Raw genomic sequence first — 248 nt, forward strand, 5'->3', positions numbered from 1 at the left:
TTATTTTAGCTTTTAGATTGTTGGAAATAGTTACAAACCATTAATTTTAAACAAACTTCGATTTTCCTAAATTGGAACTTTTAAAATTTTTATATAAGAAGATGGTCAGGGTTGCGGTCAAAAGTGAAACAAAAATAGTTTACAACTATTTATTTTCCGACGTTTCGCCCCACTTTGCAGGGCTTCATCAGGGCTAAAAAGATACAAAATGAAACTATGTTAAGATAAAATGATAGAAATAAAAATAA

Source organism: Halyomorpha halys, unplaced genomic scaffold (genome assembly GCF_000696795.3).
Source record: "Halyomorpha halys isolate HHAL.00 unplaced genomic scaffold, Hhal_1.1 Scaffold13.1, whole genome shotgun sequence".
NCBI classification, from domain to species: Eukaryota; Metazoa; Arthropoda; class Insecta; order Hemiptera; family Pentatomidae; genus Halyomorpha; species Halyomorpha halys.